This window comes from Capricornis sumatraensis, chromosome 1 (genome assembly GCF_032405125.1).
Source record: "Capricornis sumatraensis isolate serow.1 chromosome 1, serow.2, whole genome shotgun sequence".
NCBI classification, from domain to species: Eukaryota; Metazoa; Chordata; class Mammalia; order Artiodactyla; family Bovidae; genus Capricornis; species Capricornis sumatraensis.
Genome location: NC_091069.1, coordinates 196,601,856 through 196,619,990, shown reverse-complemented (window position 1 = coordinate 196,619,990; position 18,135 = coordinate 196,601,856). Strand labels below are relative to the sequence as shown.

Genomic DNA, 18,135 nt, shown 5'->3' with positions numbered 1-18,135 from the left:
ATTCTATATTGTCTGAGCCACTAGGGAAGCCCAAGAATACTGGAGTTCATCCCTTCTCCAGGGGACTTCCCTGAGCCAGGAATCCAACTGGTGTCTCCTGCATTGCAGGTGGATTCTTTACCAGCTGAGCCACCAGGGAAGCCCATTCAACAGTGTGAAGATAAGCAAATCTGCCTCCCAACCTAGAAAGTCTCGTTTGGACTCAAAAACGATTTCTGACTCATGAAACTACATAACAGCCTGTCTCCTTATAAGACGTTCAACTTCAGAACTTATACAAGGTTCTGTATATTTTTATATTAGAAATATATATATATATATATACATACATACATTTTGGGGGCTTCCCCAGTGGCTCAGTGGTAAAGAATCCACCTACAATGTGGGAGCCACAGGAGATGTGGGTTTGATCCCTAGATGGGGAAGATCCCCTGGAGGAGAGCACCACAACCCACTTCAGCATTATTGCCTAGAGAATCCCATGGACAGAGGAGCCTGGAGGGCTACAGTCCATAGGGTCGCAGAGAGTCAGACACAACCGAGTGAATGAACTGAACTGAACTGAATTCTAGCAGCAACTTTGAAAACATGTTTCCTTATCTGCACTAATGCAAAATATATCTTTCACAGAAAGGTATACACAGATAACTGTAGAGCTTATTAAAAACAATAAGTAACAAAATCATTATAAATTTATGTTTTTCTAAGAAAGAAGAAAAATTACTTCCTATAAATTCAGAGTTAGAAGGAGCCTTAGTTCTCTGAAGGGGAATTTGATCAAAGAAGTACGAGCAGTCTCTCCCTGACGGAGTCAAAAGGAGGAGCCATATTGTTGGGGAAACGCTTCACTAAGATAAGAGGTAAACAGCAATGTTCAGAGGTTCCAGAGAGTCTGTAGACAGTGCAGGGCAAAGGGAGCAGCGGGGTGGGCTGAGGGTGGGGAGTGGGGATGGAACAGTGTGGCAGGACAGAGCATCACGGAGCAGTTTGCCTTCAGCTTGGATTAGGGTGCGAGGCCACTGATTCATGGGTTGCAGGAAGCCCTTTGAGGTCTCAGGGCTTTGAGAGCCTGTAAGTAGTGTGCTCAGAGACGTGAACAGAGGTCCTCTTCTGTAGGAGTCATGAAAGCCCAACAGGGAATCTTAACACGGAATATGATTGTCTCTCTTATATCCCCCAGGGCCTAGTGAACATGCAATCACTGTGGTAAACTGAAAGGAACTTTCTTTAGAGACAATGTCCTTCAAGTTTACATTGTTTCTATTGCACCTTTATGTCACTTTTTCCAGGGTGAGACAGCTTTATAAATGCTATGACCTAGTTTTGTTTCCTCCCCACCAGATAGATGCCTATGTAGCATCTCCATTATTGAGAGTGGGGAGCAGGGTCATCCAGATAACTGTCAAAATCTTCAGTATTTTACTCAATATATTTATTCATTCATTTGAGCATTTACTAAACTTTCAACTACATAAAAACAAAGGGGAAAACAGAAGTGAACAATATCCTACCATCTATAAAACAATGGAGAATACTCAAGCAGTGGAAAAAGCATAAAATAAAATTAGAAACTTTCCTCCCTACTTCTCTGTCACTAATGTTAATCATTGATAACAGCTTATTATGTTCATGTCCAGACCATTCTCACCCTCCCAAAAATATAACAACAATTTGCTGTACATCTAACTACATTACTGAGATTTACCTAGACAATGCTAGCTTGCTCATCAGGTTTCTAATGTACATGTACCCTCAACCAATAATGCCAGATACAAGCATTTCAAGAACTTTTTGGACAGTAGAGCAATTCTAAATTATCCACATCCTTGAACCTTTGATTGAAAAAAAGTGATATTTGTTTGCAGGAGGTAAAACATATGACCGTCTTTGAACAATCTTAATGTCTATGTTACATCAAACAAGACTTGAAGTGACTGTAGATTTGAGCTTTTTTATTGGTTCAACCATTCACTAAATCATCTTCATCTGCTTACTTTGCAGTCTCATGAGGTCAGCGTATATCTTAGTTCTAAAGGAAAGAGTTATCTTTTTATTAAAATAATGTTTTGAACACTACCCACCAAATCACTCAGCATTCCCATATAAAGAACTAAGTGAGAAATAAATTTTCTAATTCATTGCTGGGAGAAGCATGACTTCCCTTAAGTAAGTGGTAGACATCCTGTTTTTTTTTTTATAACAAGAATTGTGTTACTGACTATATCTTTCCAAATTTACTTGTAAGAAACTGAGAGCTAAATTTAAAGATAATTTACAACAACCTTATAAATCCTTACTACTTCGTATGCATGTTCTTTTTTCTCTTGACTTTGTACTTTATGTTTTCTCTGGACTTGCCTTTATTATTTCTGCACTAACCTTATTTTATTTACGTTCTTATTGCAAATGACTTCATTCCCTCCATAAATATATAAATAAATAATAAAGGTATAAATTTATATAGATCAGTAGACAAGGATAAATGAATGATAAAACATGGTTTCCCCACTGAAGTCTATTCTGAGTTTTCTATTTTCTTCATTCCATCTGCCAATTCCCTACCTTCTCACTGCAGTGGAAGCCAACTAAAAATCTCCAAGCAGAGAATGTAAGATATTTCCCCCATATTAGCAGCTCTGCTCAATGTGCTCCATTCTACCTTTACAAATAAAATCTCCACTCCAAGAGGACATGGCTCTTGATAAAGTCAAGGAGAAACTTTTGGCAATTTGACCAAAGCTGTTGCTGTTGCTGCTGCTGCTGCTGCTGCTGCTATCGAGTCGCTTCAGTCGTGTCCGACTCTGTGCGACCCCATAGACAGCAGCCCACCAGGCTCCGCCGTCCCTGGGATTCTCCAGGCAAGAACATTGGAGTGGGTTGCTGTTTCCTTCTCCAATGCATGCAAGTGAAAAGTGAAAGTGAAGTCGCTCAGTCATGTCTGACTCTTCGCGACTCCATAGCTGTGAGATCATGCCAAAAGAGTTAACAAGATGGAGTTTAAGTTTGAGTTCCTGGAGCTGATGCAGGCTCTCAGTAAGCCATGACATACATCTCCTGCCAGATGGACAGGGATCATGGAGTTGGTGGAGGATTCAGTAGATCAGGTCAGGACAGAGATCAACTGGCAGGGAGAGGTGAAACCTAAGCAGTGTGACTGAGAAAAAGGAAGTAAGGGAGAGAACTAGAAATTAAGAAAGTCTATCCAGGAAAAAATATAGGCTGTTATTGTGGCACCCAACTCCAGTACTCTTGCCTGGAAAATCCCATGGACGGAGAAGCCTGGTAGGCTGCAGTCCATGGGGTCCCTGAGAGTTGGAAGCGACTCAGTGACTTCACTTTCACTTTTCACTTTCATGCATTGGAGAAGGAAATGGCAACCCACTCCAGTGTTCTTGCCTGGAGAATCCCAGGGACGGGGGGAGCCTGGTGGGCTGCCATCTATGGGGTCGCACAGAGTCAGACACGACTGAAGCAACTTAGCATTGTATGATCAGAGGCAATATCAAATTTAATTACAAAGCTTTGAGTTAGAAGCCAATTCCCAGTCTTGTGAAGTAGCATGGCAGAGTGAAAAGGCAGAGCTGAGTTTGTTTCCCTATTCTCCCTTTACTAGGTATAAGGCACTGAACCTGTCTCAGCCTCTCTGATCCCATTATTGGTAAAAGGTACAACTAACCCTTAAACTTCACATATATAATATATATATATATATATATATGTCATTCATTCATTCATACACAGTCAGGACTAATTTTTGTTCCTTCTTCTTACTGTTAACAGCATTATTGGTTCTGGATTTGCAGGAATAATATTTGAAGTGCCTATTTTGAACTGGGGTAAGAGCGTTGAATCTACTATCTGCCTTTTATTTTACTGGCCATTCTACAATTGTCTTTGTGAGTGAATGTCTATTTGCTTAACCCAGCTATATTAAAATCCAATAATAGTCCCCAAAAAAGAAGGCTTTACCTTGCATAACCTGAAAAAAGTAGAGAAGAAAGCCTTGTGCTTGATGTTAATGAACATAAGGAATACCCTCCCCAAAATATTTTCTTCTGATATTTCCCAGCTGCTGCTGCTGCTGCTGCTAAATCACTTCAGTCGTGTCCGACTCTGTGTGACCCCAGAAATGGCAGCCTACCAAGCTTCCCCGTCCCTGGGATTCTCCAGGCAAGAACAATGGAGTGGGTTGCCATTTCCTTCTCCAAGGCATGAAAGTGAAAAGTGAAAAGTGAAGTCGCTCAGTCATGTCTGACTTCTAGCAACCCCCTGGACTGCAGCCTACACCAGGCTCCTCTGTCCATGGAATTCTCCAGGCAAGAGTACTGGAGTGGGTTGCCATTGCCTTCTCCAATTTTCCAACTAACTCCTCACAAAATTTATATGGATTTATTCCAGCTCATTGGATTGGGATTCTGTGAGGTTCAGGTTAAGGCAACAAGGCTACTGAGAACCAAGGAAGAAACAAAATCTAAATACAATAGAAAGAGTTTAAATGAATCTGGAATTCAAGAAGTTTCTGAGGTAAGTATGAAGATCTAGAATAAGAGACAGAGATAAAGGAAAAATCTAAATGTTGATGAAATCTAACAAAGGATGTTCAGATGAAATCTTACATTAATGGTTACAGAAATTTGCTTCTATGTCTAGGTATACCTTCTGAGTGTGTAGGTGTTGATTTAGCTAAAACAGATAAGTCAGGATGAAAAGGTATGAAATAAATATCACAGAACATATGCTTTTATGAATGAAAACCCAATACAAGCAGTCTTTAAATACTATTGCCTCTAAAAGTAGCTAGGACTTTTGGAGACATGACTGATTGCAGACCAGGGGAAGGAAATGTATAAGATGAACACAGAATGTATTGTTATATGTGAAATTAAGGAAAGACTTTTGGGGCAAATCACATGGACTTAGGTGTAGGTTCCCATGGTAGAAGATAGGAAAATTTAATAATATCCATAAGAATATTAATTATAATGAATTGATGCACATTAAACATATATAAATGGATGAGTTCATAATGACTTTTTAAAAGAAAGAAAAAGTCTCATGCACTACTTTCAGACTATTCTAGAGAAAAATCTCTTTATTTAGAAAGTGGCAACTAAAAGGAAAAATTGAGCATTATTACAGGAAACTTTCCTCTTTGGGTTTTCAAACCATAGACAAGGGGAAGTTTTTCTTTACAAAAACATCAGCTAATAAATGAAGAAGAAAAGCAAACAACAACAAAAAATCATTCTGTTGCAACAACTGTGAATTGATAGATCCAGACCGAGACAACCAATAGCCACTAACATCAAAAAAAGAGAGACAGCCAGTCATTGTGTTATATCCCAAGGCAGGACCCAATACCACTTAGGAGCAGTCTTCCCACAAAAATTAAAACTGAAATTGGTCAAAACTGTAAATCTAGTTAGTAATGTAGAGAAAATACAAATGCCAAAGAGGTGTTTAAATACACGACATGAATGCAACCAACAAAATCTAGACTATGGGAAATCTACAGGACAAATTATTTGGTTTCTTCAAATAAACTGGGGGAAATAAAGTGGTGAAAGAGAAACTACATATAATTTATGAAACTTATTTCAATTTGATTGAACAAACTATAAAAGAAATGAGATAAAGAAACTGGAGCACTGACTATTATTTCAAGATTTTAAGAAAATACTTAGTTGTAGTTATGATTGTGTATTATATTTTTCAGGATTCATGTAACATGACAGGATGTCTAGAATTTGTACAAAACACTCCAGGGAGAAAGGTGAAATGGTTAAGAGTATAGATAGAACAAGACTGGTCGTGAGTTCAAAATGGCTAAAACAGAGAGATGGCTAATGATACTATACCACTTCTGATGTTTTCCAAAGAGAAAAGTTAAAATCAAAAAGAAATCCATAAACTATCCTATTGGAGTAATCACAATACAAATTAAATTCTTGAAAATGATTATTTTGTTGTATTATGCAATTGTGTAATTATTTCTTACCAGAAATGTACCTTTTAGAACTTAGACTAACAAAACTGGATGAAGTACATTTTTAAGAGTTAAACAAACATCTAAATCTTTATAGTATTTATTTTAGTTTTCCACACATTTGATATTTTTTAACTTCCAGTTCACATTAGTAGGATGTTAGAAAGAGACAATCAAAAGAATTCAGAGTGGCACTGTGATCGGAGTATATTGGCCCCTTAGTGAAAAGAATTAAATGAAAGCAACATTAAAAAAAATTATGTTCTTGCCAGGTCACTGCTGGAAAAAGAGAGATGTGAGACTAATCAGGGATAATGGTAAGAAACAAAGAGTAAGTGTTAAAGGAGGTCTGAGATAAAGCTGAAATAACTTTCATAATTTATGCAGATGATACAATGAAGCTAAGAATAGGGAATTTGTGTGTAAGAGAGTCAGGTTAATTAGAGGGAGAGAAATGACTGCAGAAGAGCACACTGAGTTCAAAACTGGAAGCAAAGCTAGAGATGCAGACATTTTAGGAGAAAAAACTTCAGAGGAAAAAAGTCACATATTAAAGGTATTGGAAGTTTTGAAAGGTGAGGAAAATAAAAATGCCTAGCTGTCCTGAAAATACAAATGTTTGAAGGATTGATTATGAGTGGAGAGCACCTATTTCTGAACTCTTGAGTCTGCGGGCAAGTTGAAGGGCCAAAATGCCATTGAGTGAAAGGCACAATGACCTCTTTGCAGGCAAGACACACTTCCAAAGCTCCTCTGTCCCTTCACAATAGCACAGACTCCACTGACAGGGGATAATAATTTTACAAAGCATAATCCAATCACCTCCTGAACCTTCAAATTGCATGTTGCAGTTAATAGAAGTATTGATTCGACTGTCAGAGTCACTGCAATTTTTTTATTGTACAGAAGCATGGATGGTCAAAAATCTAAGCTGGGCAAAAACAGATAATGTACTCTTTTTTTTTTTCTTGATTGTGCAATGATATAGGGAAAGCCTCATCCTGCTGTTCTCATACCACACACACACCCACAGACACTTATCACAGACTCAGCCCTGTTTTCACCACATCAGTTCTAGACACAGAGGCCACACAGTTTAGTGCCAAAGGGTATGGCCTTTGACTTCAAGTAGACCTCAATGTCTATCCTTACCCTGCCACCCACCCCCTAGTTGTATTCTTGCAGTCACAATCCTTAACCTCTCACCTACTCCATAGGATGGTTATCAGGGTTAAATAAGATAATAAATACAAAGTGCTTAGCCTGCATTCTGGCACATAACAATTTGTGGCAGTTTCATAAATATGTTTTGTAACTTGCAGAACACTGATGGTAATCCAAGTAATTCTTGGTTATAGGCACACAGATAAATTCTGTCCAGTAGAAGTTCAACTGACTTCCATCTCCCACTATTTAAGAAGCCAGTTTTGCTACTGTTAAGCAAATTTCAATCAGCTTTTCAGATGAACTTATATATTTGGTAGCTCTTTAGAGTCTCCTTTGTTCTGATTAGTTTTACTATCCTTTCTAGTCCCTTTAGTAATTAATGAGTTAAATAAGATGTTTGATGTGTATTCATCTCATATTTGTAGAAGAGTCATGATTATATGTTTATTCTCTTTCATTTATCTTTTATCAATAGTGGCTATTGTGAAAATCTCCATTGTGGTCTTTACAATTCCTTCCTGCTAGAAGAAGTGAAGACAGAGACAAGTTGATCCATAGAAAATGTTATTTGATCTACTAAAAGAATGCATTTCCTGTGAACATGGATTTGATAAAGCAACTACTTTTCCTTCCTGAAAGGAATACGAAAGGGCATTTCAGATGTCCTAAAGGAACTATGCCTTGCTTGTAGTGGAAAAATCATAATTATATTAGCTGTGAATCATCGCCACAGATTCATTTCACATGACTGTGAGGAATTACAGATACAAAACCCATTAGGAACTTATTACTGTATCAGATCAATTCAGTCGCTCAGTCATGTCCGACTCTTTGCGACCCCATGAACCGCAGCACACCAGGCCTCCCTGTCCATCACCAACTCCCGGAGTCCATCAAACCCATGTTCATCGAGTCGGTGATGCCATCCAGCCATCTCATCCTCTGTCGTCCCCTTCGCCTCCTGCCCTCAGTCTTTCCCATCATCAGGGTCTTTTCAAATGAGTAAGCTTTTCGCATCAGGTGGCCAAAGTATTGGAGTTTCAACTTCAACTTCAGTCCTTCCAATGAACAACCAGGACTGATCTCCTTTAGGGTGGACTGATTGGATCTCCTTGCAGTCCAAGGGACTCTCAAAAGTCTTCTCCAACACCACAGCTCAAAAGCATCAATTATTCAGTGCTCAACCTTCTTTATAGTCCAACTCTCACATCCATACATGACCACAGGAAAAATCATAGCCTTGACTAGATGGACCTTTGTTGACAAAGTAGTGTCTCTGCTTTTTAATACACTGTCTAGGTTGGTCATGACTTTTCTTCCAAGGAGTAAGCGTCTTTTAATTTCATGGCTGCAATCACCATCTGCAGTGACTTTGGAGCCCAAAAAAATAAAGTCTGACACTGTTTCCACTGTTTCCCCATCTATTTCCCATGAAGTGATGGGACCGGATGCCATGATCTTCGTTTTCTGAACGTTGAGCTTTAAGCCAACTTTTGCACTCTCCTCTTTCACTTTCATCAAGAGGCTTTTCAGCTCCTCTTCACTTTCTGCCATAAGGGTGGTGTCATCTGCATATCTGAGGTTATTGATATTTCTCCTGGCAATCTTGATTCCAGCTTGTGTTTCCTCCAGTCCAGCGTTTCTCATGATGTACTCTGCATAAAGTTAAATAAGCAGGGTGACAATATACAGCCTTGACGTACTCCTTTTCCTATTTGGAACCAGTCTGTTGTTCCATGTCCAGTTCTAACTGTTGCTTCCTGACCTGCATATAGGCTTCTCAAGAGGTAGGTCTGGTGGTCTGGTGTTCCCATCTCTTTCAGAATTTTCCACAGTTTATTGTGATCCACACAGTCAAAGGCTTTGACATAGTCAAGAAAGCAGAAATAGATGTTTTTCTGGAACTCTCTTGCTTTTTCCATGATCCAGCGGATGTTGGCAATTTGATCTCTGGTTCCTCTGCCTTTTCGAAAACCAGCTTGAACATCTGGAAGTTCATGGTTCATGTATTGCTGAAGCCTGGCTTGGAGAATTTTGAGCATGACTTTACTAGCATGTGAGATGAGTGCAATTGTGTGGTAGTTTGAGCATTCTTTGGCATTGCCTTTCTTTGGGACTGGAATGAAAACTGACCTTTTCCAGTCCTGTGGCCATTGCTGAGTTTTCCAAATTTGCTGGCATATTGAGTACAGCACTTTCACAGCATCATCTTTCAGGATTTGAAATAGCTCAACTGGAATTCCATCACCTTCACTAGCTTTGTTTGTAGTAATGCTTTCTAAGGCCCACTTGACTTCACATTCCAGGATGTCTGGCTCTAGGTGAGTGATCACACCATCGTGATTATCTGGGTCGTGAAGATCTTTTTTGCATAGTTCTTCTGTATATTCTTGCCACCTCTTCTTAATATCTTCTGCTTCTGTTAAGTCCCTACCATTTATGCCCTTTATTGAGCCCATCTGTGCATGAAATTTTCCCTTGGTATCTCTAATTTTCTTGAAGAAATCTCTAGTCTTTCCCATCCTGTTGTTTCCTCTATTTCTTTGCATTGATCACTGAGGAAGGCTTTCTTATCTCTCCTTGCTTTTCTTTGGAACTCTGCACTCAAATGGGTATATATTTCCTTTTCTCCTTTGCTTTTCACTTCCCTTCTTTTCACGGCTATTTTTAAGCCCTCCTCAGACAGTCGATTTGCTTTTTTGCGTTTATTTTTCTTGGGGATGGTTGATCCCTGCCTCCTGTACAATGTCATGAACCTCCATCCATAGTTCATCAGGCCCTCTATCAGATCTAGTCCCTTAAATCTATTTCTCATTTCCACTGTACAGTCATAATGGATTTGATTTAGGTCATACCTGAATGGTCTAGTGGTTTTCTCCACTTTCTTCAATTTCAGTCGGAATTTGGCAATAAGGAGTTCATGATCTGAGCCACAGTCAGCTCCCAGTCTTGGTTTTGCTGACTGTATAGAGCTTCTCCATCTTTGGCTGCAGAGAATATAATCAATCTGATTTCGGTGTCGACCATCTGGTGATGTCCATGTGTAGAGTCTTCTCTTGTGTTGTTGAAAGAGGGTGTTTGCTCTGACCAGTACGTTCACTTGGCAGAACTCTAATAGCCTTTGCCCTGCTTCATTCTGTACTCCAAGGCCAAATTTGCCTGTTACTCCAGGTGTTTCTTGATTTCCTACTTTTGCATTCCAGTCCCCTGTAATGAAAAGGACATCTTTTTTGGGTGTTAGTTCTAGAAGGTCTTGTAGGTCTTCATAGAACCGTTCAACTTCAGCTTCTTCAGTGTTACTGGTTGGGGCATAGACTTGGATTACTGTGGTATTAAATGGTTTGCCTTGGAAACCAACAGAGATCATTCTGTTGTTTTTGAGATTGCATCCAAGTACTGCATTTCAGACTCTTTTGTTGACTATGATGGCTACTCCATTTCTTCTAAGGAATTCCTGCTCACAGTGGTAGAAATAATCTGAGTTCCCTGATTCCTCTATTTAAAGATGTTTGTCTGGAGAGATGAATCACATTTTATTAGTTTACTGACAGAAACTTCACCTCACCAAGACTATGCCCATATCTAAGTATATGTCCCTTACTTCTAGAAGTTATAAATGTTCTCAGTTCCTTTTTCATCATATAATAAAATTGTTCTAAAAAGGGAATAACATTTCCTTAACAAGATCATGTGAATTGTTGAACTAAGATAATTTATGTTGCTGCTAAAGTTTATTACCTTATGATTATTCTTGGGTTAGTTATTGCAAAAATTGGACTTGGCTAATTTTTTGAGACTGGCCACATGACAGGGTCTGAGACCATAACTCTATCCAGAGGAAACAAAGTGTGAAGAGACCCAAAGACACATACTCAAGGTCCCTGGATGAATCAATATACTTGAGTCAGTAAAAAATAAGTTCAAACTTTTGAACATGAACTTTTACAAATATAAAGCATGAAATTCCCAGGTGTTACTGTCATAGGTCTGAAGATCTGAAAAGTTATGAAAAAAGAAATGGATGTGAACATACCTTGAAAAATGTAGAAAATGTCATTAGTCAGCAGTCACACTTTTCTCATTATAGTTAGCAGAGGCATAGCCTCACAAATGACCTGGAAACACACATAACTTCTATCTGCATCATACTCTTTGTGTAATATAACAAATAATTTGTCTAAATGACTTCTAAGACCTTTTCAGGAATTTAGAACATGTGTATTTTAAAGTTCTTTGCAGTTTTTCATAAAAGCTCATAACAAACAAAAATTTTTAGACACTGAATTGTTAAAAATTTAACAACAAAAAACCTCTGAACTCAAACTTACATAGGAAGAATAAAAATAATATTTTCTTATAATTTAAATAGTTTGTATGTAATTGAGCACAAGTCAAGATAAACCATTGAAAGCTTAGCAAAGATCTCTGGACCCTGAGAACCTGGGATAACAGCTTTGGCACAAAATGTCAAAGCACAGAGTGTAGATATGAGCCCAGTGTTAGACTGGGTGGGTGTGAGGTGGAAATTCTATCAAGTATGTGAAAATATAGACTCAGAGCTCAAGAGAGATATTAGGGCAAGAGATCTAAAATTGAGCTTTGAAACCACAGTATAGGCTTCCCTGGTGGCTCAGAGGTTAAAGCGTCTGCCTGGAATGCAGGAGATACAGGTTCGATTCCTGAGTTGGGAAGATCCCCTGGAGAAGGAAATGGCAGCCCACTCCAGTACTCTTGCTTGGAGAATCCCATGGGGGAGGAGCCTGGTGGGCTACAGTCCATGGGGTCGTAAAGAGTCGGACACGACTGAGCGACTTCACTCACTCACTTCACTCAATATTGATGACATACTGGAAAAAGAACAACCTGAGAGTGATAACTGAGGATAACATAAAATAAGAAAGTGAACAGAAGTGGACAAGCCACCCGGAAAGACAGAAAAGCAATGAGAAGTAGGAGGAAAACCACGGCATAATCCTCCAGAGCCAAGAAAGAGGGCAGAGATTCATGGACCATGGAGAAAAGGTCCACTAGTCACTGAAATCTGGCGGGTAAGTTCCCCAGTGTGTGTGATAATGCAGATCTTCCATTAGCAAACAAGATTAGTCACTCCAGTCCTGTCTTCCTGAAACATAAAAATAGTCATTCTTCATTTTCCTTCAAAAACAAGAGTCTATAACACGTTTTTCTAATTTAGGCAAATATATGTGAACACCTGCACGTCCCTACTATCCAAGCTCCACCTGGGAACACCTTAAAAAATGTTCTCTCTCTTTTGTTTTCTTTATAGAGAAGACTTCAATTAGAAAATATGAAATTGAGATTAGAATTTAGAGTGCTGCAAGAACTAGGTAGCTAGAGTTACTCAGATTGAAAAATAAGTGCTTTGTCTAGGAAACAGAACTAATGTATTTATATGCATTTATATAATGTATATAAATATTTAAAAGACTCCAGATTCATTTATGACTTGTAAATAATAAAAGAAATCTAATAATATAACAAATGTGAAAAGAGCCAGAGATAATATGCAAAAAACTTTGGCTGTGGTTGGGAAAGAAATGAGACACAGACTTTTAAAAGCAAAACCCCAAAGGCTTCTCTCCACAGTTTGGTGGTACAGAGCGGTGGTTAGCAACCGTGAATAAAATGAGATCCTTGAGTTTAGCCCAGCTACCTGTAGACGTTTACAGAGCATTACTTAAACAGACAGCTGGCACTCGTACTACCTGCTGCTGCTGCTGCTAAGTTGCTTCAGTCGTGTCCAACTCTGTGAGACCCCATAGATGGCAGCCCACCAGGCTCCCCCGTCCCAGATATTCTCCAGGCAAGAATACTGGAGTGGGTTGCCATTTCCTTCTCCAATGCATGAAAGTGAAAAGTGAAAGTAAAGTCGCTCAGTCGTGTCCAACTCTTAGCGACCCCATGGACTGCAGCCCACCAAAGGCTCCTCCATCCATGGGATTTTCCAGGCAAGAGTACTGGAGTGGGTTGCCATTGCCTTCTCCACTTGTACTACCTAGCTGCTGTTTATACTCAGACTCTTTTTCCAATGGTCAGGCCACCGCCCTATCCAAACCGTGCTCACTCACAATGATTCTCAAGGCAACTCCACAGCAGAGAGCTGGAAATGAGGGTCTCGGTTGAATAGCATTTCCCCTGGCTTGACAAATGCCCGTCTATCTGCACACCGTCCGGTAACATTTGCAGACGCTGAATTGTGTCAGAATCTGACAAATCTTCCGATGTACACAGCTGCTTTTCTCTCTCTTTAATTCTGCGAGGAGGGGAGATGTGATGGGTTGCCACAAATACCACTGTGAGACTCCAGATATTTCCCAAATAGAGAAGAAATAAACATTAGAATAAAACGGATTTGTAAAGCCATTGTGGTTGTTAAAAAGACATACAGAGAACCATAAGGGAAAAATAACAAACCAGTGCTCAGTTTATTTTCAAATCTTTCTGAGGGATTAAGACAGTTGAAAGGAAGCACCCTCACATCCTTAACTACAGATCATATATCCCATATCTAGGTTTCATGACTCCTCACATGATTCCCATCACACTGAGAATTCTGGCTGTCTGACTTTCCTTCAAGTTGGCCACACTGAAGCCTGGCTGTCCTGTGGTTCTGAGAGTTCAGCCTGTGGGAATGCAAGACAGTGATACCTGCAACAGGGCTCCTGACCAGCATAGGGCAGGCACTGTTCCGAATTCTGCCTTACCTTAACATCCCTGTGTGCGATCCTTAACAACAGATTCCGTCAGCATAAATACTAAATGGCATGCTATTATTTTAGAACACCAGTGTCATAGCTGAACTTCACGCAATGTGGTGCCACAACGTTGAGAGGAAAAAGCAAAACTATATGAAACTCCCACAGAGTAAATGTGGAATATCAGCACAGTATAATTTAAAGGCAGATATTGAGTGTGGTCTCCCCAACAGTCAGCCATCTCAAACTGTTCTACATTAACAGCACCTACAATGTGTCTAAGCACTGCCTATACACAGATGAGGAAATGTGGGCACTGAGGATTTACATAGCTTGCCTGCATGCTCAGTCATCCACTCATGTCTAACTCTTTGTAACCCATGGTCTGTAGCCACTCCAGGCCAAAATCCTGGAGTGGGATTCCATTTCCTCCTCCGGGCGATCTTCCCAACCCAGGGACTGAATCCCCATCTCCTGCACTGGCAGGCAGATTCTTTACCACTGAGACACCTGGGAAACCTCTTACATAGCTTCCCTAGTGTTAAAAAGATAAAAGATTGTCTGGTTTAAATCCAGACAATCTGACTCCAGAGCTTGTATTTTTTTTTAACCACCATCCTCTTCTTATTCAAAATAACAATACTGGGATGACTAATAAGAAATGTCCTCTCACTGTGCACAGTAAGGAGCCAGAACAATACAGAAAAATAAGAGCAAAGAGAAACAACTTTTTACCAAGAAGACAATTAACAGGGATTTTGTGCAGATAAGTATAAGAAATACTAGGAGATAAAGCAAAACATACTTTAGCTAAAGAGAAGATGTATCTCCAAAAACATATAATCGTCAATACGTGATAGGCTCTTCCAGGTTCTATTACCTGCTATCACAGCATACTGTAATTATCTAATTTCACATAAGGCTCCCTTTTAGATTGAGGATGTGGTCAGGCTCCCATTCACCCTCCCATCTGCAGAGCTCTGAGACAAGCACACATCAGATACTCAAATAGTATTGAATGCCTGGTTGGCTGAATGAATGAATGAACACTTGCGACACAGTAACATTCATGTATGATAAACACGGAGATTTTCAGAGAAAGAGAGAACCACAGAGGGACAAAGCAGTAAGACATCTAAAAGAAGCAGGTCTTCACCTGGATCATGTACAATGAACGGAACTGTACCTTTAGATATGAAGTATGGCAAAACCAATACAGTGTTGTAAAGTATAATAAAGTAAAAAAAAAAATAAAAGGGACTGATTGAAAGATGACAAACTGTCAGTTTTAATGGCATATCATCTTTTCTCACCTAAAACCTTGCCAATTCTAGGAGCAAATACTTAAAAGGGCCATATTGTTTCCTAATAGGCGCTGAGTTGAACAACCCTAGGAATGAAAAGCTATGAATAAAAGATACAGTAAAGTTTGGTAAACTATAAGAAAGAAAGGTGCCAATTAAAAAGCACATCAAAAAACGTCAATGATCCGTGTTTCGAGAATTGTCTCCTCTCATATAACTGCCTATCTGCTTTTCTGTTATCCGGTAGAAATACTGCAATATTCCTATAGCCTTATAATTTAGATTTCTACCACTCCCTAATTTTAATGGCTATCTAAAGAGTTTCATGGTCCTCTGATTATTGCTCTAAAAAAAATGCATTCTCATAAAGAGTACACAGTGATGCTGCTTTAGCACCAATATGCATTTTTATAGTTACTCTTACCAAGGGATATTGAGATTATAACAAAATGCAATTTATTCCAACCTGAGAAGCAAACTCAGAACAAGCCATTACTCTTCTGTATTTCTAATACATCATTTTCCTCATTAGATTTTGCTGGCACAATCTTCCCATCCATATGCATTCTTCAAATATAAGTTTATATTCAACTGATTGCTTGTGGCAATCAATTTCTTAAAAGCTATTCTTAAGCTGGATGCTTAGGTTTATATATACAGCACAATATCTTGGGGGAATTGAATTGTAATAATAATTAGGCACAGACCTGGGGTTAGAAAATAAAGGAACCAAACTGGAAGGGGTAAGGAAGAAAGTGCAGGCAATTTGCTTTATTAGCATAGGTGTAATTATCATTTTCAGTACCAAAATTTGGAGTGTCATAAGCACCATCAGTTATTTTATTCCATGATTTTCACCTTTCAAAAGACTTTGGAACTGTAACATTGAGGTTTAACTACAGCGTAATTTTTAACCTTTATGTATCATGAACACCACCAGAATGTTGATGAAGCATGGAGATTCCTTCTGCATTAGTTTCCTAATGCTGCTGTAACAAATTATCACAAACTTAATGACTTAAAACATCAGATGTTTTATTATAGTTTTGTAGGTCAGAAGCCCTGTATGGGTCTAACTAGACTAAAATTAATTTGTGCCAATTCTAGGAGATAATCTGTTTCCTCCCCATTTGGACAGTTGGCAGGTTTCAGTTCCTTGCAGTTTTAGGACCACAGTTCCCTTTCTTTGCTGCCTGAAGCTGAGGATCTTTCCCACGACTTTCTTTCACTCATGGTTGCCTTTCTCCACTTTCAGTGACAGCAACAGAAGGTCCAGTCCTCAGTTCTCACCTGTCTAACCCAATATTCTTCCCTCCCCTTCCACTTTTAAGGACTTGTATGATTAGACTGGACCCATGTGGAAAATCTGGGACAATCTTCCCATTTCAGGGTCCTTAACCATAACCGTATATTGCAAAGTCCCTTTTGTTTTGTAAGGTAACAACTTTACAAGTATAAAAAATTAGGGTAGTATAAAAAATTAGGGGGGCCATTATTCTGCTTACCATGCCTCCTCAGTATAATTTTTGTTTATAAAATAAAAATAGGATTTTAAAAGGGAATCAATTACATCTAAATATAGCTCATAAAGAGTTTTAAAACAAATTTTTGACATGGTTACATATGTGCTTCTTCACTGATGCAATAAATAACAGGATCAAGTTTTGAGTCCACTAACCAGCACATTTTTCAAAGTATTAAGCAGAAATGATACTGTGAATATTGGCAAAAACTGGAAATGTGATATGAAAATATGTGTGAGTTCTATAGATATCAATGCCACAGGTATTGCAGTTCTATTGTGGTTTGTTGCTTATTTTATAATGAAAAGAAATGCTAAATTTCAGTTTTAGCTTGGTAAAAAATAAATATGTACACTCCTCAAATCTACAGCACTGCTGGACCTTAACCCCTGAATTCCGAATACAAGGATGCTTAATTTGTGATCTTTTATGCTTTAGTTCACTTCCATAACAGAGATTTCCAGTAGCACCAATGAAGACAGAGAATGTCAGAGTGGATCAAAACACAAGACTCAACTGTATGTTGTCTATAAGAAACTTACTTTAAATATTAAGACACATATAGATTAAACCTAAATGGATGGAGAAAAATAAAGAGGAGATATATTCATTCATAAAAAGCAAACTTGGAAGCAAGGAAAGTTATCACAGATATAGAAAAGCATCATTTATGATAAAAAGTTTAATTCTGTAAAAAGACATAGAAATGTTGACATGTACATGCCTAACAACAGAGCATCAAGGTACATGAAGCAAAGACTTAGAACTGCAAGGAGATATAGATAAACCCACTATCATAACTGGAAACTTCAATACCCCTCTATTGGAAATAGATCCAGAAGGCAAAAAGTAAGTAAGGGCATCAGTTCAGTTCAGTCACTAAGTCGTGTCCAACTCTTTGAGACCCAGTGGACTGCAGGACACCAGGCCTCCACGTCCGTTCACCACCTCTCAGAGTTTACACAAACTCATGTCCATTGAGCCGATGACACCATCCAACCATCTCATCCTCTCTTGTCCCCTTCTCCTCCTGCGTTCAATCTTTCCCAGCATCAGGGTCTTTTCAAATGAGTCAGTGCTTCTCATCAGGTGGTCAAAGTATTGGAGTTTCAGCCTCAGCATCAGACCTTCCAATGAATATTCAGGACTGATTTCCTTTAGGATTGATTGGCTGGATCTCCTTGCAGTCCAAGGGACTCTCAAGAATCTTCTCCAACACCACTGTTCAAAAGCATCAATTCTTCAATGCTCAGCTTGCTTTATAGTCCAACTCTCACAGCCATACATGACCACTAGAAAAAACAGTAGTATATAAAGTAGTATAGCTTTAACTAGAGAGACTTTTGTTGGCAAAGTAATGTTTCTGCTTTTTAATATGCTGTCTATGTTGGTCATAGCTTTTCTTCCAAGGAACAAGTGTCTTTTAATTTCACGGCTGC

General features: G+C 38.9%; 1 non-coding gene across 1 annotated transcript; it reads left to right on the top strand.

The window, feature by feature from the left end:
• The first annotated feature begins 11,772 nt into the window (after window positions 1-11,772).
• TRNAS-GGA (transfer RNA serine (anticodon GGA)) lies at window positions 11,773-11,844 on the top strand. Its single transcript has one exon. It is a non-coding gene; the product is annotated as a tRNA-Ser (tRNA).
• Window positions 11,845-18,135: the final 6,291 nt, after the last annotated feature.